Source organism: Phocoena phocoena, chromosome X (assembly GCF_963924675.1).
Source record: "Phocoena phocoena chromosome X, mPhoPho1.1, whole genome shotgun sequence".
NCBI classification, from domain to species: Eukaryota; Metazoa; Chordata; class Mammalia; order Artiodactyla; family Phocoenidae; genus Phocoena; species Phocoena phocoena.
The window spans coordinates 101,990,933-102,016,481 of NC_089240.1; the positions used below are offsets into that span (position 1 = coordinate 101,990,933).

General features: G+C 38.7%; 1 pseudogene; it reads right to left on the minus strand.

Annotated features, from left to right (window-relative positions):
* Positions 1–21,403: 21,403 nt before the first annotated feature.
* On the minus strand, positions 21,404–22,694 carry LOC136142871 (E3 ubiquitin-protein ligase Hakai-like; annotated as a pseudogene).
* Between the last annotated feature and the right edge of the window lie 2,855 nt (positions 22,695–25,549).

A 25,549-nucleotide genomic window follows, 5' to 3' on the forward strand; every position in this document is an offset into this window, starting at 1 on the left:
TACACCTATATCTTGGACTGATATGCCTATATGTAACATTCAGGCAGTGCCTTACTATTCAGTATCTCCCTTCAGGGAATACTAATACATGTGTACTGTTACTTATTAATAGTATCTAGAATGACTTATTTATCATCATAAGTTTATGTTCAAATAAAGCATTAGTAGTTTGGTCTTTTTTGACCTTCTTAAAGGGAATATGATATTTGGTTATCTAGAGTCATGCCAAAGGATACTATTTAGCTTCAGTTAGAAAAAGTCATTCTTCATCTTAAATTTTTAGGAGAATATTTAATCTATATGTTTAAAAGATTGGAGAAAGATGGAACACATCAGAGATGAATATATTTTAGTTTGCTGAAATATTAACTCAAAACGTAGTTATTTCTTGTGCCAAATTTTCAGTCACTGGTTATACAATCCTTAGATATTAAAGTATTTTCTTTATTAATTCACCAGAATTTGCTGATTGCCTGCTGTTTGTTAGGTACTTCATTAGGCTCTGGCTATACAACTGAAAATAAGATGAACAAGGCTTCTGCCCTCAGGGCACTTCAATTTAGTGGGAAGGGAGACATAAGATCAAAAGGTAAACAGATAAGGAAGGTTAATTTCAGTATAAGTGCTGAAATAAACAGCATACTGTGACAAAGAATAAGTAGAGGGGATCTATTAGCATGATTTGGGAAGGCCTCTATGAAGGAGAAACATTAAGCTGGTTATTTAAAGATGTGGGAGAAGAGGATTCTAGGAATCGGAATGCATGACAGGAGGGAACTTTGTATGTTATTGCAACTGAAAGATCAATAATTCTTGAGTGAAGAGGATACTGATACATGTTAATTCTTCTTTAAATGTTTGGTAAGTCATCTGGTCCTGGACTTTCTTTTTTTTTTTTTTTTTTTTTTTTGCGGTACGCAGACCTCTTACTGTTGTGGCCTCTCCCGTTGTGGAGCACAGGCTCCGGACGCACAGGCTCAGAGGCCATGGCTCACGGGCCCAGCTGCTCCGTGGCATGTGGGATCTTCCCAGACCAGGGCACGAACCCGTGTCCCCTGCATCGGCAGGCGGACTCTCAACCACTGTGCCACCAGGGAAGCCCTCTGCACTTTCTTTGTTGAGAAGTTCTTGATTATTGGCTCATTCTCCTTACTTGTCATAGGTCTATTAATATTTTCTATTTCATTTAACTTTGTAGCCTGGTAATTTATTGGCATAAAATTGTTTATGGTATTCATTTATAATCCTTTTTATTTCTGTAAGTTTTGGAATAATGTCACCTCTTGTATTTCTGATTTTCATTATTTGGATTTTCTCTGCTTTTTTCTTAGTCTAGGTAAAGGTTTGCCAATTTTGTTGATCTTTTCAATAAACTAACTTTTGGTTTAATTGATCCCCTCTTATTTTCTATTTTGTATTTCACTGATCTGTGCTCTATTAATCCCTTTCTTTTGCTAGCCTTGGGTTTGGTTTTCTTTTTTTAACATCTTAAGGCATAAAGTTAGGTTATTGGTTTGAGAGAGATCTCCTGTTTTAATGTATGCATTTAAAGCTATACATTTCCCTCTGAGCACTGCTTTCACTGCCTCTTATAAGTTGTGGTATGCTGTGATTTCATTTTATTTTGTATCAAGTATCTTCTGATTTTCCTTGTGATTTTATTTCTTTGACCCATTGGTTGTTTTAGAGTGTGTTGTTTTAATTTACCCATATTTGTGAATTTTCCAGTTTTCCTTCTGTTATTGATTTCTAGAATAATTCCATTGTGGTCAGAGAAAATACTTTGTATGACTTCTATCTTTTAAAATTTATTGAGACTTGTTTTGTAGCCTAACATATGGTCTGTCCTGAAGAATATTCCATGTGTACTTGAGAAGAATGTGTATTCTGTTGTTGTTGGAAGGAGTGTTCTGTATGTCTGTTAGGTGTATTTGGTTTATACTGTTGCTCAAGTCCTCTATTTCCTTATTGATCTTCTGTCTAGATGTTTTATCCATTATTGAAAGTAGAGTATTGAAGTCTCCAACTATTATTGTAGAACTATTTCTCTCTTCAGTTCTGTCAGTGATTGTTTCGTATATTTGGGGGCTCTTTTGTTTGTGCACATATGTCTGTAACTGTAACTGTTATATCTCCTTGATGAATTGACCCTTTTACCAATATATAATGTCTTTTTTTGTCTCATAGTAATTTTTGACATCGTCTATTTTGTCTGCTATTCGTATAGTCAAATCAAGTTCTTTTGTTTACTGTATGCATGGAATATATTTTTTCCATCCTTTTACTTCCAACCTATTTCTGTCTTGGATCTAAAGTGAGTCTGCATATAGGTGAATCATTTTCAAAATCCACACTGCCAATCTGTTTTTTAATAGGTGAGTTTAACATTTACATTTAAACTAATTATTGATAAGGAAAGATTATTAAGGAAAACTTCTGCCATTTTGCTATTTGTTTTCTATATTGCTTCTATTATTTTTATTCCTTAATTACTCCAATACTTCCTTCTTTTGTATTTCTTTCCTGTTGTACCATTTTGATTCCCTCCTCATTTCCTTTTTTTTTTTTTTTTTTTTTTGTGGTACGCGGGCCTCTCACTGTTGTGGCCTCTCCCGTTGCGGAGCACAGGCCCCAGACGCGCAGGCTCAGCGGCCATGACTCACGGGCCCAGCCACTCCGCGGCACGTGGGATCCTCCCGGACCGGGGCACGAACCCGTGTCCCCTGCATCGGCAGGCAGACTCTCAACCACTGCGCCACCAGGGAAGCCCCTCGTTTCCTTTTCTGTATGTATTTTGGTTATTTTATTAGTTACCCTGGGAATTGCGATTAAGTAGGCCGTTGAGCATACAGATCTGGAGGAAGTCAGGTCTGGAGAAATAAATTTGAGAATAATTGGTGTGTTGATGGTGTTTAAAGCTGTGGGACTAGATGAGGTCTTTTAGGAAGAGAATATAGCCAGAGAAGAGCAGAAAATGCAGGACCAACGCCTGAGAACTTGAAAGCCTAACTTACTTATTGGTGGAAAAGTTTATATTTATCCTTGAAGTCTTATGAACAGGTGACATAACTGTCATTTGGGTACCTTCATTGGATCTCATTGCTGAAGTTACTAAGCTGAGAGCTACTTTCCTGTGTTAGCTGAGTATTAGAACAGGATGAGTCCCATTTTTTCATTTCTGAGGTTCTCTTTCAACTTTTCCTTTTCTTGCCTATTTCAATTCATTATTTACCAATTAATTTAAAAGTCACCTTTTTTTTTCCCCAGAGCTACCATTGACCTCTTTAAGTTTCTCCCTGGATATCATCCCTCTCTAGCGAAAGTAACAAATCTTATGTTTGCATTTGATTCCTCAGATGAGGCTGATGAGGACAGACTTGTGCTAATGAGGTCAAGGGCATGCATATAAACCACATTACATAGCATACGTGAGCCACATATGTCTTGTTCTTTGGCCACAAATTGCACTCCTAACTTGACCATTGTTCTCTTAAAAGCATATCTTTAATCACAAGGGTTGAAGGAGTGGAGATGATTCTTATGGAGGAGCAACTCTTCATTCATGTTTCCTTGGGAGAAGGCCAAGATTGTTATCTTTATATCTGAATGATACTGCATTCAGACCCTTAAAACATACCTCTCTGTAGGAGGCAGGGTTATGAATAACCATGCCATGCCTACACTGAAAGTTTAAAAAATATGTAATAATAGAAGTTAATTGAACATAGTTTACATTTGCTTTATGCCTGATGTCTAATTCCTGTTATTTACTGTATGCTGCCTGTTTCATCCTTGCCTCCCCCAGCTGCTTGTCACCCGAAAAATAGAACTCTTACTGTTTGACTCTTGATACCTGAGAATCGGAGCACTGGCAAGTTGATATTCTGAAATCCCCGTTAGAAAAAGCAGAATCGGGAAGGTAGTGGGCAGTGCCTGATAGTGGAGCAGAAGCATTTTTCGAGCATAATTGCTATATGACTTAAGCACTGTGGATAACATGACCCTTAAAGGTTGGATGAGGCCTTTTGAGAAAACTTTGTTTTCCTTGGACTATTCTCCCCACCCTGCCTTCCGTCTTTGCCTGATTTACAGAAGCTGGAAGACATTTTTGCTAAACTATGAAACTGAATTCTTAATCACCTCACCATGGCAACCTCATCATTGCCTAGACATATGCCGTATGTAGTCTTTTTGAGAACCCAAGTGTCTGTTAAAGGAGCCCACACAAATCTTCTGTGGGGTTTTAACAGCCTTCATAGAGAAGTTCCCATGTTATTCTCAGGATTAGGGGGTCTTAGGCTCCTCTTTTACTAGATAAAGAGTGGTGAGTGATGATATTTATATCAGGGCTTCTTAGCCTGGGTTTCATTGATGGTCTGTGGGGAGTCTGTGAACCTCCATAAACTATGAAATTTGATGTGTATGTATATTTTTTCCCAGAGGAAAGAGTGAGGATTCATAGCATTCATCAGGTTTTCAGAAAATTGCAAAGCCTCCCTTACACTGTTGAGAGCCCGTGCCTTAATTGATTGGTAAATACAGCATTTGCTATATATAATTTTTAAACTTCATTAATATACTGTGAAAATAAGTGAGTCAAAATGGAATTTTTAAGGAAAAGAGAAGAATTCTCAATTAGCATTAAAATCTATTACCTGCTTGCTACTCTGTCACACTGGTAACTGACAGCCACACCCAACTGTTGTTCTTAACTGCTAGACCATAAAATCAACTACATTAAATGGCATATAGTGTCCATTGGAAAAGGGTGCTGCCCTGAGCTAAATGGTGGCTGGGAATACTCACTGCCATTGAGGGATTGGTGTGGCATTGACCCCAGGCCAAATTATGCGGTAGGAATGAAAAAATAAATGTTGCAGTGGTTTACTGTCAGGTACTATGCTACATATTTTCATAAACTAAACTTTTTGCCACCATCTTGGGAGGTAAACACTACCATCCTAATTCTATAAATTCAGAGCAGTGAAAGACTTGCTCAGGGCCGTAGAGTCAGCAAAGTGTCAGAGCTTCGATGAATTCTCATTTCTGTCATTGCCTGGGATCTTATGAGAGCCTAGAATTCGAAGTAGGAGAGCATCCCATGGAGTGTTTGAGCCAGATTCTGGTGTTTGAGCCTGAGAAGTAATTTACTTCCTACACCTTTAAGAGAGCTGGGCAGTCTGTGCTCCATGATGACTCAGTGGCTCCAGCAAGTGCAAGTCCCTATTGCTGGGGAGGCCACAGTTCTGTCCTCTTGAACAGCTCTGTCTTGACTCTGTTTGCATGTTCTCTAAATAACACTGGTATTAGCCCACACTGAAACTACCTCCTCAGGATTTTGAAGTGCTGTACAAACAGTTAAAAGAGAGCATTGTCTAAAGCCATATGAAAGGACTAGAATTTGTCTGGTGAACACACATTTTGCAATCATAACACCTTTTACTCCCACGGCAAGCAGAACTTTTTCTTTGTGAAGGAAGCAAGCAAACATTCCATTTTCAGCATAGCGATGCTTTTTAAAGGGACAGAGCCAGCAATATAGCTCTTGATTTCCTTCTCTTTGCATTTAATGCCATCAGAGGGGAAAAGCAGTCTTCTATGTACAATTCTTCAAAGTACTTGAAAGGAGAATTTGTGTTCCTATTACTTGAGTGGATCCATGTGGGCTTTACTGACAAGCTAGTAAGCATGGTGTTTCAAATTGTGGTCCACAGCACCCCTGACATTAGAATCACCTGAGTGCTTAGATAAATTGCAGATTCCTGGACTTCACACTATACCTACTGACTTAATCTCTTGAGGGGGGATGCGGCTCAGGAATATGCATTTTAGCCACCCCTATGGAGATTCTTATGCACACTAAAGTCTGAAAATCACTGCAGTGGAAGTACAAACCCCATGATAATCCAAGTTAGAGTATTTTTGTTATAATGGTATTTGGTTAAAATGAATCCAGTAATTACATTCCTTGAAAGAAAGCCAAGTTAAATGCAGCTTTTCTGTAGTGAATTCACACATGAAAAAGAGTTGAAAAAAATCTGTGGATAGGAGTTGATTGTCTTTAAGAGCTTGAAGGGCTAGTAGATATATTCTGCAATACCACAGAGGTCAGAACTAGTGTTATATCTTTAAAACAGGAAGGGGCAGACTTGGAAAGACTGAGATCTGCAATTAGACTGGCATAAGGGGGTTGAGGCAGGCACAGACTCAGCTGCAGAGTGTAGGAGGAAGTTCACAGTGCAACAGGCAGAACTGGTTACCTCAAAATATGGGAAACATAAAGAATGTTGAGAGCCTAGGCCAGTAATTGTGTGTGTAGGTGTGTCTGTGTGAGATGGGGTGAGGCATTGCAATGGGAAATTGAAAGGCCCTCTTATCTGATATGATCAGGACTAGGGTTAGCTAATCAAAGAAAATTAGTCACATCAGGGAATCTTAAAGATACACATCTAAGTATTTCATTTTAACTTAAAACGCTCATTTAAGAGCTTTACTATCATTCTCTATCAAATGAAAAACCCCCAAATATCCTGATATTAGCCACACTTCCTCTAGTTTTCTGTCTGAAGGTGGGACTCTTCAAATTGTCTTGATGGTACTGAACTCCACAGCTGGAATTACTCATTTGATTAAAGGGCCTCCCCCACTCCCTCCTGCCCCCAGTTGAGAGCCAGACTTCTGTGGGGAGCTTAAGATAAAAATTATAGCTAGGGAAAGTGTTCTCTCCTCTTTTTATTTCTTCCCCCTAGGGAGGAAACTATATCAATGAAATCTAATTACAACTTCCTTTGCCATTTTTGGAATACAAAGGGATAGATTTCTCCCTAGTTTATCTGTGGAGACACACATATATCAGAGTAAGCAAACAAGTAAGCAAGTGAGCAAGCAATGTTTCCAAATTAAGGGGATGTAATGAGGAAACCACCAGATGTTACTCATTTTCCCTTCATGAAGATATGCAATTTTAGGAACAGAGCTCAATGACTTTGGCCTACCTTCTTAAAAAACAATAGTAGTAATTTATCAGTCTCTCTTCTGAGGAAAAGAGCAGTTGGATTTCACATCTCCATTGGTTTTCCAGTTGTTCTCATACCATTTGCTGCAATGGCTATTCTTTCTCCAGTCAATTACCTTGGCAATTTCATCAGAAATTGACTGAACATATGTGTAGGTCTATTTCTGGACTCTCTGTTCTGTCTCACTTCTCTAAGTCATAGTATACTTAAGGACAAGGGATATTGCCAGGAGCATGCTGGTAAATGTTTACCAACAGGCACTTTGGGGGCATGGGTGCAAACGAACAAACAAAAAACCCTGATTTGTAGCGTTTGCTGATTGCCAAGGTATAAATTCTCCAAACATGGTCAATTTCAAGATACTCTGCACTACAAACTCCAGCTGCCTTAGACTCCCCAAACTATGTTCTCTAGCTCCTCAACTCAGTGAGACTTCCTTTTCTTTGGTTGGGTACCTTCTTCCTATTCTGAGTTCTGAAAAGTGCCTCTAGGCAGAAAGCTGAGATGATCATAAAGATGACCTTGTTTCCCTTCTCTCAGAGATCACAGACCTGTACTGCCTCTAGTCCAAAGTCTGAAAAACAGTTGTTTCATACATTTTGTATGATTTTCTAGTTGTTTATGGCAGGAGAGCACGTCTGTTATCAGTTATTCCATCATGGTCAGAAGTGTTTCCCAATTAGCTTTAAATGCCTCACTCATAAATACGAATATATAGTCACAAACCACCGTATTTTTGAGGAGAGCCTCTAACATGAAACATAAAAACAAGCAAACAAAAGAATTTGGTAGGAAACAGATAATACAGAGAACAGAAGGAAACATTTTTTTAGAACTAGGATATCTTTAGAGAGTTAAGATATATAATCCATGAACAAGGAAAAAGGATGCTGTAAGAAAAGGAAAAATCAGAGATGTCTTAGAAATGAAATATATGCATATATGTGTACATGTATATGTAATTATGTATATACACATATACATACACTCATATCTATATATAAGATAAAATAATAAGTTATGGATTGGAAGAAAGTTCAAAAATTTTTTCCTAAAACTTAGAACAAAAGGACAGAGATAGACAGTAGGAGAGAAATAATTAAATACAGGATCAATCCAGGTCATTCAATAGTGCTTTCACAGAAGAGAGGAAATAAAGAGTAGGAAATTAAAAGAAATAATTGAAGAAAATTTCTACATTTAAGGGTCATGTCTTCACAGTTTTCAAAGGCCCAGCACAATGATTAATGCAACGCACAACAAAGCACAAAACTTTGGAACACCCAGAATGGACAGAAGATTTTAAAAGCCTTCAGAGAGAAAGAATGTGAAACATACAATGAATTACAGAAGAGAATACGATTAAACTTCTCAACGGCAACATTAGAAGGTAAAAGAGGAATGAATGCCTTCAAAATTCTGAGGGAAAATTATTTTTGACCATGAATGCTATACTTTATACCAGTCGAATATGAAGATAGACTAAAGACACTGGAGACACATAAGGTCTCAAAAATAAAGGATAAGCTCCACCAGAAAGAAGGGAGTAAACCAAAAAGATGGCACCAGGGGATCCAGAATACAGAACCAGTACAGAAGAGAAAGTGTTTTTTTGTTTTCTGTTTGTTTGATGATAGTGAAGGGAAGCTCCAGGATAACAGCTATACAGCAGAACTAAAGAGCAACTGGTCTAGACTGAAATGGCATGATGGGAAACTTTAGGAGGGATGTCTCCAAGAAAAAAAGTAGAATAGACAAATTCCTGTGCCTTCCTGTATTAAGAAAAGCTTACAACTCTATAGAGGGACTATGAAAGTTACATAGAAAACTAAAACAAATATGAGCACATTTTTAATTCCAAAGAAAAACAAAATTTGTAACAAAGTGCCTTGGTTCATTCAGGCTATAACGAAATATCACAGACTGGGTAGCTTATAAACCACAGGCATTTATTTCTCACAGTTCTAGAGGTTAGAAGTCCAAGATCAGGGTGCCAGCATGGTCAGGCGAGGGCTCTCTTCTGCATTGCAGACTTCTTGTCGTATTGTCACATGACAGAAGGGGCTAGGGAGCTCTGTGGGATCTCTTTTTACAAGAACACTAATCTCATTCATGAGGGCTCCACCCTCACGATGTTGTTATCACCTCCCAACGACTCCTACCTACCAATACCATCACCTTTAGGTGTTAGGATTTCAACATATGAATTTTAGGGAGACACAAACATTCAGACTATAGCAAAAAGAAAATAATAATATAGTACATAGTTCAGCTGGCTGTGCACAATATTTATAGATGTAAATAGTAATTACTGATTTATCCATATATTGGGATAATAGGAAAAGAAGTGTGCGCGTGTCCGTGTGTGTGTTTGTGTCTGAGAGGAGAAAGATTTTGATAACTAAATCTTCATACTGAATAGTATGAAATCAATAGATAATGCTAAAAGTTAAATATCAAGAAAAACCAATAAAACATTTTAAAATATGAAGGTAATAGAAGAAATAACTCTTGGGAATAGGAATCAGGAGTGATGAGGGCAGGTAGGAGGACTGCTGCTTTTATATATGTGCCTTGCAGTACTAGTAGTTGACTTTTTAAATCATGAGCACATATTGCTTTGGTAAAATTTTTAGATTTAAAAATAATTTCTTCCTGGCACTATTTCTAATTTTGCCTTGGATGCAGTAACTCAAAAATGGAAAGGTCAAGGCATGATTAGAAGAAGGAAAGGGATGGCATCTAACACACCTGCGTTGAATTATTACCCAGCAGTCTACCCTCACTATTCACGCTTATTCAGTTCCTTCCAATGCTAGATCTTCAATCCAGACTCACTGGGTTCTGGAGTCAGACAGACATGAGTTCAAATTATGTATGATGCGAAATCCAAATGCTCTTTTCCTCAGAAGAGAGGAGACTGATAAATTACTACTATTGTTTTTTAAGAAGGTAGGCCAAAGTCATTGAGCTCTGTTCCTAAAATTGCATATCTTCATTAAGGGAAAATGAGTAACATCTGGTGGTTTCCTCGTTACATCCCCTTAATTTGGAAACACTGCTTGCTCACTTGCTTACTTGTTTGCTTACTCTGATATATGTGTGTCTCTACAGATAAATTAGGGAGAAATCTATCCATTTGTATTCCAAAAACGGCAAAGGAAGATTTCATCAATATAGTTTCCTCCCTAGGGGGAAGAAACCTCTCCACAAAACGTACAAAATAATAAAACAATACTATTCTTGAATAAGCATTAAACCAGACTGTGATGCATATCACAGGCAATCCCCTAAAGAGATTGTAAAAACAAAAAAGAAATCTTACTCTTTTTATATAACCAAGCAGATACAATCCATTATATACATGATAACTGTCTATCCAAAGGAAAAATTTCTCATCTTTTTGACAAGTAGAAAGTTGCATCTTGGAGCTAAATTGCCACAGACATGGAAATAGGGCACTACCCTTCTTGATGTTTTTCAAGGAGATGGTCCCTTGGCCTCCAAGAATGATATTCCTGGGATGTAAAACTGGCAAGAAACTTTATTTCCCATCTAAAAATACATACATCTCAAAGAGGCAGAGAGCATTTATAATCTCAAGTTTTCTTAAGGAAATGCTAAAAGAAAAGGGAGAGGGAAAAGTTCTTTCCTTTTTTGCACTAAGGAAAAATTAAATTTTTTTAGATTTTTATTTACCCTTACAATTTCCTCGTTCTGTTGGTATTTTCTAGTAAAACTACGGTTTCTAATTATCTACAATGCCGTTTGTAAGGTCGGATCTTAACAAATGGCACCACGAAACAGAGGAAAGCTTCAAGTGAGCTTTATTAGGGAGCGCTCCTGGGCGAGGTTCACTGGTCCGAGAGAAAGGGGCCAGAGAAGTCGTACCCGGGCAAGGGTTGGGCAAGGTTTTATAGGGGAAGAAGGGAAAGGGGTGTGGTGAATCTGGGAGGGCGCAGGGTATTCCTTAGTTGGTGGTCTTTTCGGGTATCCTAGGGGACCGTTAGTCCCACCCCTCGAAAGGCGGGAAGGCTGGGCCAGGTGCAAAGTCCCCAGGTCAGTTCCTGGAACTGGGTGGTCCGGAATGTCTCCAGGGCAGTTTCTGGAACTGGGTGGTCTGGAATGTCTCCAGGGCAGTTTCTGGAACTGGGTGGTCCGGAGAATTTCGGTCTGATGAAACCTGTGAATCTGATTGTGTTCCCCTGCCTCAGGCCAGTTGGCCTTACACCCTTTATATCCTTCTCCAGAAACAGTCTAAGTATACATTGTAAGGCCATAGTAAAATACAAAAGCAATTACCAGAATTACAACGGAATGAATTGAAAAAACTAGTATAATATTTGCCTTGGGGAAAAAATTTTAAGTTTATCATACTAATGGTGAATGGTTAAAGCAGATTCTTGAAAAACGGCACAAAAATTCTCTTTTGTCATACATTGTTTACAAACTGTTATATCTTTGTGCTTTTGAACAACTATTTGAGTATTATTTTGTAGTTTTTTATAATATTCCATCCAATCTAAGTCTAATGAGTAGTTTAACTATGGAGCCTGATAATCTAAATTTTTAACTGAGTTTTTCTTAAGGCCCAATAAATTTCCCCTGAGTTCTCATCAGTCATAGAAGTAACATTATAATTACAGAATAAACTAGACCCTTCTGTAATTATTCTATCTTCCCAAATATTTCTCCCAGATATAAAACACAAAGACACCTATGGCCATTACCTAGTATCAAAGTCCTAGTATGAGCCAACCATTGAAGGGTATAGATTAAACTTCATAGGAGAGGAAAAATAACTTTCCCTCTACCCTTCTACGTTCTTGGCTTAAACCCCCCTGTAATAAAAGATTAATAGGAGAAAAATAAACAAATTGAATAACATGTATACCACCCATATACATGGGAGAGACCCAGGAAAACTGAGTAACTCTCCAAAATGGCCCAAGTCTTCACCTTACGTACCATCTCCAGCTAAGACAAAAGGTGTTGGGGTGGGGGTGGGGCAGTTATGGGAGGTTAGCAGGCAAAACACAGAAAATGAGGGTATAGTTGTTATGCAGATTTAAGTTGCTGCTTTCTCCATTGATAAGTTTCTGGAGATTTAATCATCTTCCTTTTCCTGGTACAGAGAGGGAGACACCTTTAGGAATGGAGATTTCCCTTATAGATGTAAATATCTCTTACAAAAGGGGAACTTCCCCTCTACTAATAGCTTTTCCTATATCTGCTATTTCTTAAAAGTAAGCAGCTCAAGATAATCCTTACCTCAAAGAAGCATATTTTGGGGTGGCAAATTCTCCCCTTCAACTTCCAGTGTTCAGTGTACATGCCTCTAATCATTTTAAGTCTTGCGGACAAACCCAACCTATGGGCCAGTTTTCACCTCCGTCTAAGTCGGTAGTTATCCATGGGTACTTAATTAACTACTATAATAGTATAACAGGCATGTTTATCCACACTAGGACTGGAAAAAACTTGTATCTCAAAGTGATTAACAACGACATTATACCTGTCTTCTGTAGTCTTTATCCATAAATGCCAGATTTCTGTTTTTCTATTAATCAGATGCTCTTGTATACCACCCTTCCAATCAAACTAGTTAACAAAACATTATTTGTGCCAAACTTGGGGCTTGAGTCTCTGGATGCATATTAGTTACTTTCACTTTAATATTATAAAAAGTTAGTAATGAATATGGTTCTATGTTTTATGTCACTAAATCAGATTGTTGGATTCATAAGTCCAGGCCATGTCCATAGTGGGAATACAATTTAGAGCTGATGAGAAATGTGTAACTGTAGGAACCATTATGGGCGTACAGAAAAGAGAGTGGTATAACAAATAACCTGTTTGCTTTCTAGTAAAATGTGATTCTTACAATAACTGAAATAACAACTAATTCACTGTTATACTACTATTCACTAATACTTTGAATAAGACAACAAGGCAGTCTGAGAATAGTAATAAGTTCATTAGAATACCTCCTTTCAGTTGAGTTCAGTACCAACACCATTTATTCTAGAAAATGTCAGTACCAACACCATTTATTCTAGAAACTTTAAGTTTCAAGTTCTTTGTGGGAACCACAGTCCAGTCCTCTTGAACAGTTGGCTTCATGTGAATCCATCTGGGTTTTCTTTCACTTTGATGGCCATTTGGGTGATCAGCAGTACTTGAAGTGGTCCCTCCACATGGTGACAAAACACATTCCTCCAGAACACTTTTATGTAAACTAAATTGCCCAGTTTGATAAGAGTGACAGACTTCTTCCAGTAGGTCCCTCTAGGCCTTTCTGACTTTGTCTCAGGGCTTCTAGGGAAGAGAAAAGCCATTTAGGTATCGAACATGATTATGAGAGATTTCAGTTAAATCAAAGCAGAGGAAGTGATTTCAGACCCAAATTCACAGACCTGCCAGACGTAAGTTCAAAGAGAGAACATTATTGCTTGCAAGAGTTGCTCTAATTTTTAACAAAGCTACTGGTAAATCTCTAGGCCATTTTACCCATAGATTGCTGAATTGTAGCCAATGAGTTTGTTAGAGTTTGAGTTTTTCATTCTACTTGGAGTATGATAGCTTTTAGGAATCTGCAAACATTTGCACAATTCCTGAACAACAGTAGACATAAAATGATTTTCTCCATCTGATTCAGTAAGCTCTGGGGTCCCAAAAGTGGGGATTATGTGCATGGAGAGGGTCTTTACCTCACTGCCTGAGCATTTGCTTTTGAAAAGGGAAAAGAGTAGGCCATTCAGACAGCATACATACCACAACTAGACAAAATCTCTTACCTTCCATAGGCATGAATTCTATGAAATCTAACTGCCATTGGGTTCCTGGTAAAGTAGGTCAGGGTAACCTTTCTGCACCTACCTTGGAAGTGGTCCCTAATTATTCTACTGGCAAATAACAAAACTCTTTAATATGTTTTGAATAATTTCATCTTTTTGATAGACATAGTATTAGTCTAGTGGCTTTAAAGAAATCCCTTTCAGTTTGATTTTGTTGATAACAGAACAATAAACTAATCAAGCAAATAAAAACTGTGATATAGGAATTATTTTGTTAGTAATTCCTATAGTCCAGTTGAATTTTTTTTAGCCCCCCCCCCCTTTTTTTTTTTTTTTTGCGGTACGCGGGCCTCTCAATGTTGTGGCCTCTCCCGTTGCGGAGCACAGGCTCCGGACGTGCAGGCTCAGCGGCCATGGCTCATGGGCCCAGCTGCTCCGCCTGCATGTGGGATCTTCCCAGACCGGGGCACGAACCCGTGTCCCCTGCATCGGCAGGCGGACTCTCAACCACTGCGCCACCAGGGAAGCCCTTTAGCCCCCCCTGCCTTTTTTTTTTTTTTTTTTTTTGATCATTTGTTCATTTCTCTTTATGAAGCTTGTTTTTGAAAATGGACAGAGGTTTCTAGTATTAGAAGTGGGGCTTCTAAATTTGGAGTCTGTCATGTTTTAATACTGGCTTTTGCAGCTCTTTCAGCAAAATCATTGCCTTCAGAAATTGTCATTTTGCCCTGTGTGGGCTCTGTAATAGACTACTGATAATCTGAGTAGGCATTTGTAAAGCCTCTAACAAATCAGCTTTTAATTCTCCATGACATGTTTCAGTTCTCATAGAAATCAAGAATCCTCAATTTTTCTAATTTTGCCCTGTTGCATGACAGACACCAAACACATATTTACCAACAGCATATATACTTACTTTTAACTCTAGAACCAAGAATTTCAGCTCCAGTAATGGCTATTAACTTACCTTCTTGTGACAACTTAATTGCAGGCAAAACATAAGCTTCATGATAAGTCACCACAGCACAGAAAGCCTTAAATTGGCCACTTTTGTCTCTAGTAAATGACCCATAAGTAAACATTATAAAATCTGCCTTTAAAAGGATTATCAGGCTTCCCTGGTGGCACAGTGGTTAAGAGTCTGCCTGCCAATGCAGGCAATACGGGTTCGAGCCCTGGTCTGGGAAGATCCCACATGCCGCGGAGCAACTAAGTCTGTGCGCCACCACTACTGAGCCTGTGCTCTAGAGCCCGTGAGCCACAACTACTGAAGCCCGTGTGCCTAGAGCCCGTGCTTCGCAACAAGAGAAGCCACCGCAATGAGAAGCCCGCACACCGTAACGAGGAGTAGCCCACGCTCGCTGCAACTACAGAAAGCCCATGTGCAGCAACCAAGACCCAACGCAGCCAAAAATAAAAAAATAAAATAAATTTATAAGAAAAAGTTCTTCCATGTTTTTTTTAAAAAAAGGATTATTAAATAAATCAGATTGGGGCCTAGCGTTTTCTTCTGTTACCATTGTACAATCATCATCTATATGATTAGGATCTGGTAAAACAGTAGCAGGTTTAAGAGAGTGCATCTTCCAAGCACAATACTAGAATTGGATTATAATGCTTGCTCATAGCCAGTCTGACAATGTACCAACAAATGCTGGGTCTTATGCACTTGTAAGATAAATATCACCACATATGGGATACTCAAATCAATCAACTAATGCCAGGGCTTGAGCCTTTTCAGTAAGTGTGGTTCCCAGTGCCATGGCATCTAGATTGGTCTAGTCTAATCCCAACTTTAGAGTTGAAATTCTACTAGCAGCACCTGTATTTTCAGGACAAAAAAAATGGAAAGGTTTTACAAAATGTAGAATCGCCAAATCTGGGGAAGAGACTGTAGCCAATTTCAATTGTTCAAATGCCTCTTGAGATTCTAGGGACCAAACTAGAGGATCTGAAGAATTATCATGCAATTGCATTGTCAGAGGTTTTGCCTGCTCTGCAAAAACTGGAATTCCCTGTCCATAGTACCTTACTAGTCTCCAAAACTCTCTAAGTAGTATTTTTTTTAAAATTTATTTTATTATTATTTTTTGGTAGTAGGTCATTTCATCTACATAATTGGCCGACTCATTATCACTTTGTGTCCTTTAGCTGATAACAGATGCCTCAAATATTTTTTTTTCAGTTTGGCAATATTGCAAATTTTCTAGTGAGCCCTTGAGCTCCTGTGAAGCCAAAGGATCAGTTTTGCATTACTCTTTAATTTCTGAAACTATCAGAAAATCATCTATAAGTTTAATAATTATAGATCCTCCTGGTGGGACAAAGTTTTGTTTTCTTATAAGCAACTAGGGAAAACAGTGTAAGAATCCCCAAACCCTTTTGGAATCCTCTAACTTCATTAGACGTCATAAGTAAAAGCAAACGAAAATATAGACTCATCCACTAGAAGAAAAGAAAAAAAAAGTAGAATATGGATCAACTACAGTGAAAAACTTTACAGACAATGGTACTGAAATCAGAAGAGCTGTGGGGTTAGGAACTATATAGATTAAAGGAACAGAAAATTTATTTAAGAAATTATACAAATCTGTATAGTAGTCAGCTATATCAAATTTATTTTCCTTCTTTACTAAAAGTATGGGAGTATTACAGGGTGAGTACATTTGAAAATTATCCCTCCTTTTTTCCTCGTAGTTTTTTATAACTAGTTTTATTCCTACATATTGAGTTCTACACAAAGGATATCTTGTTTTACACATGGCTATGGCTTATCCTTTTTGTAAGCTATTTTTCCTGGTTCTCTATCTCAAATTAAACCAGTATCATTATTCCAAAGTAATGGCCCAAAGCAATGCATCAGTTTGTTTCAGCTCTGGCACATAGTAACCAAATCAGGTGCCGTCTTCCAAGGGAGCTCAGCAAACACTCCAGCTGGAGTGTAGAATATGATAGCCTTTAATTTGCATGGCAGGTCTCTCCCCAGTAGGTTGACAGGCGAATCAGGAGAAAGTAAGAAAGCATGTTCCTCAGTCAGAGGAACAATTTGTATGGGAACTACTGAAGAAAAGGAACAATTAGAAGGCTGACACAAAATACTAACAAACTTTTTTTGTTTTTTAACAACAACCTGTATCGATCTATCACTAGATGCAAAATGAGAAATTTCCAAGTTAATTGCAGAATAAGTAGCACCAGTATCTACCAGAAAAGGCAGGGATAGGTTAGCCTGAGTGAAAGTTATTGAAGAATATGGTTTGCCAGTTCTTACCTCTGAGATTCCCACAATCTGTCAATTTTGAGCCATTTGACAATTATCTCCCAGCTAAGGATTTTGTCCTTCTGGGTTTTCTTGATTCCCTTGTTGGAATTTTTCCATTCTCTGGAGTCTCTTCCTACAATCTCTCTTCTAGTATCCTGGCTTTTTGCCATAATAATATGCAGTTTTCCCTTCTTCCTTTGCTCCCTGCATAGATTGACCAGAGTAGGGTTATCCCCTTTAGTAAATAGCTGCTCAGTTAAACCAGCACTGTGGGTTTTATTTTTTTCGCTTTTTTGTCTTTCTCTAGATTGCCACAAAACTGTGTAGCTGCTGCTAAGTTTTGAGAAATAGTCTGTCCTTGCCAACCTATCACCTTTTCCCTAACTTGAGTTTGGATAGTTTGCGAGAGAGCCAAGACAAAGGTGAACAGGACTAGAGAGTGATTTTGATCCGCCCGTGTATCCATGCCAGTGAATTGTGAGAAAGCAGCACATTGCTAGTGGAAATCAAGTGGGGAGGCACCTGTTTCTGGGTATACTGTGGCAGGGTCTCCCAGCTCACCATTACCAACCCTTCTTGATGGGTTTTAAAAGCCCTTAGTTCTTCCGCAGCAGTGGTGGGTTCCCTTGGCCACTATACCCATCGTAGTGGGCCACCTCTAGTCCCCAACATGTTTGCTCCACAACCTGAGTGAAGTCTGCTGGTTGCAGCATTCCCTGTAGCAGCCAGTGGACATCCCCATTTACGGGGCTACAAACTGGAAACATGTTGCAGAGTACTTTTGTGAGTCTTTTCAGGCACAGGAAAAGAAGTCTTTAAATGACTGATATCAAGTGGTGAGAGAGGCACATGGCTTACCTGGGAGGCCTGGATAGCTTCTCGATGGTATTGGCTTCACTGGTGATCTGAATAGGAAGGTCTAGTTTTCCTTATATTGAGACAAGAAAAATGTAGGATTATATGGCACTTTGGTTTCTTTTTCCAGTGTGAATATTTATCAGGCCTAACACCTTTGTCTTTCCCCATGTGGCCTGTGCAGCTACTCTGTCCTGTTGCCTTCATACAGGGACACAGTCTTTTACCCAAATTCTCAGTTATCCCCCGATGACATCTTTCTATCATGTCTGCTTTTTTGTGACGTGGTGAGTGTTTGCTAAGTGACTCTTGGAGGTGGATTCAAGGGCTGAGATGTGAAGTGGAGTCAGGCTAGGACATGAGGCATACAAACATATGCCTTCAAACAGGGCAAATAATTCATTAACAGCTGGAGAAGTTGTACCCTTGTCTCTCTCTGCAGGGAAGTCTAATGGAAGGAACCGCCCATCTAAAAGATCACCTGCCTTCTTCCCAGGAGTTGATTTGAAATAGGGAAAGATAAAGACACTCAGAGAGAAAGCTGGGATAGCAGAGAAGAGAGGGCAGTTCTGTGTAAGAGAAAGTGACTTTAATTCTTGAATTTCTTAGTTTTTCTCAATCTTTCTTCCTAGTTATCAAATAATTTTTCACTCCTTAGAATGATAATCATGATAAATACCAGTAATTCATATGCTTAGAATGAGGTACTTCTAAGAACCCCTGTAAATATGTTAATCTGTCCGAATGAAAAGAAACAGTCCTCAGGCCACTGTAAGACTGGATTCTCGTATGCATACTCATTCCAAATGTGACAGAAAGGTATTGGCAATTTGAGTGGGAGACCTGCAGGCAACATTTCCGGCTTCCCATATTTTTCCACCAGCAAAGTCAATGGTGACCCTGATGGGATTTTAGAACTGGTGTCACCTATACTTAGTCAATAATATAATCTTGAATTTGGAGAGTGTAATCCACATCTGGCTAGTATTCCAAAAGAGCAGAGAGCTAGAAAGAATTTTTATAATTCAGGGTCTCTCACATGACTCTTGTGTGGCCACCAGACTTTCAGCCGATCCACCCAATTAAGGAATTGCCGGATGGATCCTATCCTTATTGCCAAATTGTTGGGGAAATAGCAAACATAAAACTTCCTGCCAACCCAATAAGACCTCTCTATAAAACATGGAGAAGAATGAAATAGTTTTATTAATTGATAAACATTAAACCAGACTGCGATGTGCAGCATAGGCAATCTGCTAAAGAGATTTGTAGGGGAGCAAAATTTGCCACCCTAAAATGAGTCTCTTTGGCATGAGGATTAATTTAAGCTGATTAAGACTCTTTGGGCCTTAAAAGAAACTTTGACCTTCCCTCGAACTGCCTAAAAGAATGTAGATAGTGGGTTTGTTCCAGAATAGAGTTATCACCAGAGCTATCTGCAAAGAATATGGGCTAGGTGTGCTGTGGGGAACTCTAGGCAGGGCCTAAAGATCAGAGTCTACTCTGTGTCCCATTGTCTCTGCCTGCCTGGCCCAGCAAACATTTGTTTACCAAACATTTGCTTTTCTATCTCCATGTGAATTGCCTTCCTCCCCTTGAAGTCCCAAACCACTACCCCATCCTCCTCTGTCTTTAGCTGGAGATGGTATTTAAGGTAAGGGCTTTAGCCATGTTGGCCAGTTACTTAGTTTTCCTGGGTCTCTCCCATGTAATTAAACTTTTGTGTGATTTTTCTCCTGTTAATCTGTCTCATGTCAATTTAACTCTTAGACCAGCCAGAAGGGTACAGAAAAATTTCTTCCTCCACAATAGATTGCAGAGACAAAAAAGAACTCTTACCCTTTTATATACTTGATAACCCATTAACATGTACATATGTTTTACATATATATATATGTTAATCTATTACATACACATTAATTGTATCCAGAGGAAAAATAAAATCTCACCCTTTTTACAAGCAAGAAGTTACATCTTGGAACTAAAATTCCCACAGACAGGGAGATAGGGTACCACTCTTGGTGTTCATTTTTCAAAGAAATGGCTCCTTGGCCCCAGGAATGACATTCCTGGGATGTAAAACTGCAAGAGGCTTATTTAGCTTTGAAAAAGATTTACATATATTTCAGAGGCAGAGCTAGCATTTATAATCTCAAGTTTTCTGAAGGAAATGTTAAAAGAAAATGGGAGGAGGAAAGTTCTCTACTTTTTGGCACTAGGGAAAATTTAATTTTTAAGATTTTATTTACCCTTACACTGGCAAGAAAAAGTCATAGACGGCCTATACTATCTAATATATTACTTGGATAGGGACTCACACATAGGAAGAAGAAACAGCCTTAGTAACTGGAACTTGAGTATGAGGTGAGCACTGGCTCTCAGGTGTTAGAAACAAGACAACAAAATGGAGTCATTTGTACAAGACAACAAAATGGAGTCATTTATGTTAAGTCCCAGGTCACCAAACTGAGACTTGACTTAATTACAGCTTTGGCTCTCCCAGAAATGGAATCTTAACCCAATCAGCCAAAAAAAAAAATCACCTTATCAGCACTAGTTAGGCAACCTGCCTAACTAATCCCTGCCATCCCCTAAAGGAAAGTAACCTTGCAATAACCAATCTGCTTTTTTGCCTAGGGTAACTTCCTTGTTCCTGTTCCCTTCTGCCTATAAAAGTTGCTCCTTTTATACAGCTCCTCAGAGCTCCTTTCTATCTGCTAGATTGAAGCTGCCTGATTCGAATTCATAACTCTTAAAAATTTTAATATGCCTCAGTTCATCTTTTAACACAGGAAAGGGGCAATGGCACATTAAAACTGGGGCATAAGATCGGGGTTGGAGTAGTAAGGGGGATTTGATGCTGGATTTGACAGATTTGGGCTAGAACTGCTTAAATACTTCTGGTTTGTGTGGTGTCTAGAATCCAGGGCAGAGCTCAGCCTGCAGGTGGTTTGGGCCACAGAGCCTAAGCTACGGTAAAGAAAAAGCAATTTGGGCCTAGAAACAAGAACGTTGGAAGTTACAGGGAGACAGATTTGTGTACAAAGGCCTTATTGTTCTTTTGCAACCATATTGAAATTTACTCTTTTTACCCAGGTTAACAAAATGTATCACAAAAAAAACTAAACATTGGATTTAATAAAAACAACACTTTTGAAAGTGGAGCACAGTCCCCACCCAGGATATAATATTGCAAATGGTCACTTCTGGGATCAATTTACCATACTAGAGGAACAAAGTTGTTAAAACATAGTTAATCTCAACTGAGCCACTTATCTGCACTGTAGTAAAGTACTTAAAATCACTCCCAAGATCAAGGTTTAAAACCATTTTAAGAGATAAGACTTTAAATGTTTTATAGCCATTTCTGTAAGAGGTGCTTTTCCTTCCCCAAATGGTCAAAGCTTAATGAGAAGGTTGACAATACTTTTTTTCCCCTCATCGTATCTTCTGTTTAAAAATATTTACTATTACTACTGGTAATATGGTTTATATCTTGTCTGATCTGGGAAGTGTACTCCAAGAAGTGAGGTTTGAGAAAGGAAGACGCTGCTTCGTGGAGGAATGGGTGGTCCTCTGGGTGCAGGCCACATAACATGACTTATTTTCCCTAGTTATATAAATGGAGTGCCCAGAGTTCCTTGATTTTCAGTAAACTGGGGTAAAGAGTGAGTATTATAATGGTAAGAAGTACGTGTACTTACAGGTGGATTACCCTGTTGAGGTGAGGTAGGTCCTGGTGGAAGATATTTCATATAAGGTGGCATCTGAGCAATAATAGGTCTATGGAGAGGGTGGTGGAGTAGAAGTCACTGATGCACCTGAGGCGTGGCTATGAATCAAGTGAAAAGTACCTGTGGTCTGGGAAGGATGTGGCCTTTGATGACTTATTGATTGCAGAGGAGGTAGCGTGGTAAAATATTGCTGTGGAGGCATAGTTCCATGAGAGTTCAAAACCACTGGTTGACCCTGATATTCAGGATGATGGTGAGCAATTGCAGAGGCAGGAGGTAGTGGTTCTCAAGTACCCGAATTTGAGTCATTCTGAATAGGGACAGTTACTAAATTGCTATGTTTTCTTGTTGAAATGTAAAGGTTTTCTGACTCAGCTTCCTGACTCACTGAAAAATATAGAGGTGAATTCATGGACAATGAACTCTGCTGGAGGAGCACTAATATCTTCTTGTGGCAGATTATATGGCTTGTGCGAACACTTTGCAAAGGAGGTAGTAGTATCATAAGGTATTGCTTTGGCGGAATATGGTTCATATGATGCTCATCTGGCGGCGTTATAAGATGGTCAGATTTCAGTCGGTGGTGGGACAACATGCAGAATGAACATTTTCAAGTTGAGTAAGGGCAACAGAATTTTCAGCTCTTGTATGGCCATGGTTGATATGAGCCTTTAAGTCTCTTCGAGACAAACACGGTCTCTTGCATCCTTGAACAGTGCCACACGTAAAGAGAGAATCTTGCGTATGCTTCTCAATTCATTCCACAGGATTACTACAGCCTGGGAACATCTTACTGCCTTCTTTTCCATGTAAAATAGCACAGGCATAGCAAAAAGCATGCTTGCATGGAATCATCTGCCCATCGATTTTAATTGGCAGTTCGCATTTGTCACAGAAATGTACTGGGGTATCATCCTTTTCACCTAAGATGTTTATTTAAAAGTCCCAAAAAACATCTTCAACAGATCCTTGCTCATTTCTAAAAGCTTTACCCACTGGAGTCATACCGGTCCTCTGCACTGTGATCGAATCCTTGGGCGCGCTCCGTGATTCAGCTCTCAGAGCACGAGGGGAGCGGAAGTCAACCTTACTGACCCAGGGCGCGCGTGTGCCGTACTCTCTTGAGTTCAGGAAGCGGAAGTACGTCCAGGTCACCGTACCTTTGACCTCGTCTTACCAACCTCCTTTCCAGTGAGAAAGTCGGGCAGAAGGAGAGTGAATATTTGAAGAGTTTTGGTGCCGAGGTTGCTTAGGCTGCTCTTGTTATGCTTCAAGAAAAAAAATAGACTTTAACTGGAAAAAGAGACTAATCCGGAATGGGGGAGGGGAGAGCATGTGTGTATGTGCTGGCACGGGCAAGCGCAGTAGTACATGAAGGCAGAAGCCCGAGCAGGTAAGGCAGCCAGCCCATCCTTAAAGGTTTTTTGTTTTGTTTTGTTTTGTTTTTAACAATGCAGTGCTTTGCTTTTTGGAAGTGAAAGCTCACCCATCGTTTGAAATGTTCAAATAGAGACTGGAAAGCTTCTTGTCAGAGATGCTGTAGATCTAGCTTCTCAAACTTTTCTGACAAAGTACCCCAATGGTAGAGAAAACTTTACTAAAACTGTGAGGGTAAGGGGGGACAGAGTTCTAAGTACTTCTGAAAGCAAGATATTTCTCTGAATAGTTGTACTTTAAGTTATAGGAATATTATGTGAATATAATTTCCTTTTTCAGAATGTTTGTTTTAATAAAAAATAATGCTTTTGATTACTTAGTTAAATTACTTGAATCTCTCCCTGCCCCTAAGTCTTTGAGTAATAGTGAAATCCCAGGAAAGTTGTGCCAGGATATGTGTCACACACTGCTGGATTTCCCCTCAGTGTTGGTACACTAGTTTGTGATGCACGATAAAGAGTGGCTCCTTTACTGAGTATCAATACAAGGTCATCCAGTAGGACTTGGAAACCTTTTTTATACAGGATCCTTTATAATGGTATTTGTATATAAGAGTATTTATCTGTGCATGAAAGTTCAAAGTTAAAAGCCCCAACAAATTAGGGAGGTGATTAGTCACATTATAAAATGCCTTCCCATATCCCCAAATTTCTCATTTTGGTTCTTTAAATGTTATATTCTTTTGGTATATTTGATATATGTTTATAGAGTATTAACAACTTGGAGGAGAGACCTTAGTAAATCAAAAATTAAGGGGCAAATAATCAGTAGTGATGACTACTCCAAGATGGATATGAAGCATATTAGAAATGATCATATTCGTTTATGGAAAGATAAGGCTGGTTATACAGAAATGTCATTTGTACCCACCTTTTGGGAACCTAGTCTACTGTAAAGTGAGGCTCACCCTCCCTGTGGTAGCTTCATTTCGTACTGTACAGAATAAGTGCTCTCATTCTTATTTACAAAGCAACTTTGCAAAGGAAGCGATGAACTATCATGACCAAATATGCCAAATACATGATTAAAAAATAATTAAAGGGTAGGTCAGAACAGGAAATTGCCCTCATTAAGCAGATTATTCATTTCTGCTGAAACGCCAAGGCACAGTCAAAGCTGACCTTTGCCAAACAAAAAAAGTCAGCAGGGATGTTGCACCAGGTTGAAAATGCTGCAGAGAAAAGAAAAAAAGATTAAAAGCCATAAAAGCATTTTTTGATGGTCTCCGTTTAGATATTGGAATTGCCGAAGCATACAGCTAGATCAGAATATTTTTGCAATAATACTCCATGATTGATGCTGGGGAAAATTTCACATTTGCTGATACACTTTGTAAAAGAAAAAATGTATAGCCACATGGGACATTTTATCAGAGAGAGTGAGTGAGCAGCAGAGATAGGGTTAAAAAGAATAATAGATCCCCTTTTGATGTTGGAAATGATGATGAAGCTTACAGGTGGTAAAAAGAAGGAATCAAGGGCAGAGGCTTAGGGAAAAGTTACTTTGTCCATTTCATTATTGATGAATTCTTGAAAAGTTGCGTGTAAGTAGGCACCAGTTTTCTCATCCTGACCTATAATATCATTTCACGGCTGTTTTGTCTTTATTTTGAATTTGTCACCTGTGGGCAATGGCTACTGGTGCTTAAGCTTTTTTAAAAATTGAAATACAGTGGATACTGCTACTTAGGCTTTTGATTTCTTTGGCCTTCTGCCAAATAGCTAATGCCATACAAGCAAATACATGTGTACCAGGGTACCTTGTGACTTAGTGTACACCCTTCTTTTTGCAAAATAATCCTGCTTGAAGTGGTTTTCAAACCTTTTTCTGTATTCAGAAGGGTGCAGCTGCTCTGAGTGAAGTCACAGTAGGGGAGCCCAGAGTGTTACCTCCTTAACACTCCCACAGCTCTGACATCCTTTCACCCCCTCTTATAGTTGTCTTTTAGGCAGTTCTGTGAAGCACAGTTTCAATACCACTCCTCAAATACATGTTTTCTCAGCTGACGTATAAAATGTTTATAATGAACCATGTCGTATATCCAAAAGAATAATAGATGAGCACCCATATGTCTACCACCTAGCTTAAGAAATAGAGCATTATCAGCCCACTTGAAAGCTGCTGCACTCTCATGAAAGGAAAGCACTATACTCAGTTGTGTGTTCATCATCCTCTTGCTATTTTCAGTTTTAAAAATCACATATGTATATATATTTATACAAAATATTGTTTACTTTCGCATGTCTTTCACTTTGTGGGGATGGAATAATATTGTGACTTTATTCCCTTAACATTATATTTCTAAGATATTTCATGTTATTGCATGTATTTTATTCATTTTCAGTATTCTGTTGTATGAATATATTATAAATTTTTCCTATAGATGAATACTTGGTTTGTTCTCAGATTTATAAGTGCTGCTATGAAACATTCTTGTACATGTGTCTT